This window comes from Octopus bimaculoides, chromosome 17, assembly GCF_001194135.2.
Source record: "Octopus bimaculoides isolate UCB-OBI-ISO-001 chromosome 17, ASM119413v2, whole genome shotgun sequence".
Lineage (NCBI taxonomy): Eukaryota > Metazoa > Mollusca > Cephalopoda > Octopoda > Octopodidae > Octopus > Octopus bimaculoides.
The window spans coordinates 35,233,567-35,235,021 of NC_068997.1; positions in this window are offsets into that span (position 1 = coordinate 35,233,567).

Genomic DNA, 1,455 nt, shown 5'->3' on the forward strand with positions numbered 1-1,455 from the left:
ATTGAAAACTACTAAGATTTTTGAAGAGGAGTGATCCCTAGCTACATTTTGGCATAAAAAATTGAGATTTTATCCAGTAGAAAAAAGTTTACATCAAAATTCGTAGCAACGTTATAAGTAATGTCACCAATCAAGTTTAGATCTAAATAACTTTATTTCAAAAGCAAAATATATTTATTTTAGCTTCAATGATAGAAGAAAGCACGAAGAGTTTCATAGTTTTGGTCCCATGCAACAAAAATTTGCATAAAAAAGTTGTGAGATAAAATACCAGGAAAAAATATAAGTAAGGCAAAAAATTGGAGGGTATGCAAATTCATCAAGCAAAAAATAAGCATTTGGTCAAGACTAAAAATGTGAAGACTTGGCAATAACTTAGGCAATAACTCAAGCAAATTTTACTGTGAATTTGTTGTTATAGGTAGATTTTACTGTAATATATAAGTAATTTTCGTATTATTCTATTTATTGTACTAACTATCATCTTTTATAACGTATTTTCAAACGTCTAATTATTAATTAATAATTTTTTTAAATGTCAAAAAATATTTTGAGTCATTTAAAAATTTTTTTAATAGAAGTAACAAGTAATAACAAATAGAAGTAATATATGTATGTGTGTGTGTGTGTGTGTGTGTGTGTGTGTGTGTGTCTGTGTCTGTGTCTGTGTGTGTGTGTGTGTGTGTCTGTGTGTGTGTGTCTGTCTGTGTGTGCGTGTCTGTGTGTCTCTGTGTGTGTGTGTATGTGTGTGTGTGTGTGTGTGTGTGTGTGTACATACATATACATAGGCGTGTATGATTGTGTATAGAAGAATATATCACTCAAAGAAGTTTCAACTTTGATTTTCACGTTTTATTTACAATCTTATAATAATATAATATAAGATGATATAATATAATGAAATGATAGAATATTAAATGTCCATTCTGATTGAACTAGTACTTTCATGCATTAAACTATGCAATCTTTCTAAAAATAGCCAAACAATTACTGTTTTGGTCAGGGTCAAAATACAGGTCTCTTGACATGTTCAACAAACCGCGATGCCTAAACTAAACACTATTCAACATAAGTAATTTTAGTAAAGCCACATATTGATTGATCAGAATACAGTTTGCAAAACTTAACATTCTGGAGCCTATACAAATGTATTTAAGGCACACATTTTAGCCGTCTCACTACAGTTATAAATTGTAAAACATAACTGTCACCACTACTCTATGAACTTGAAGATTGCATAGTTTAATGCATGGAAGTACTAATTCAATCGGAATGGACATTTAATGTTCTATCATTTCATCATATTATATCATAATATATATATATTATATTATTATAAGACTGTAAATAAAACGAGAAAATCAAAGTTGGAATTTCTTTGAGATATCTATATATGTATATATGCATATGCGTGTGTGTATATATGTATATATATATATATATATATATATATAT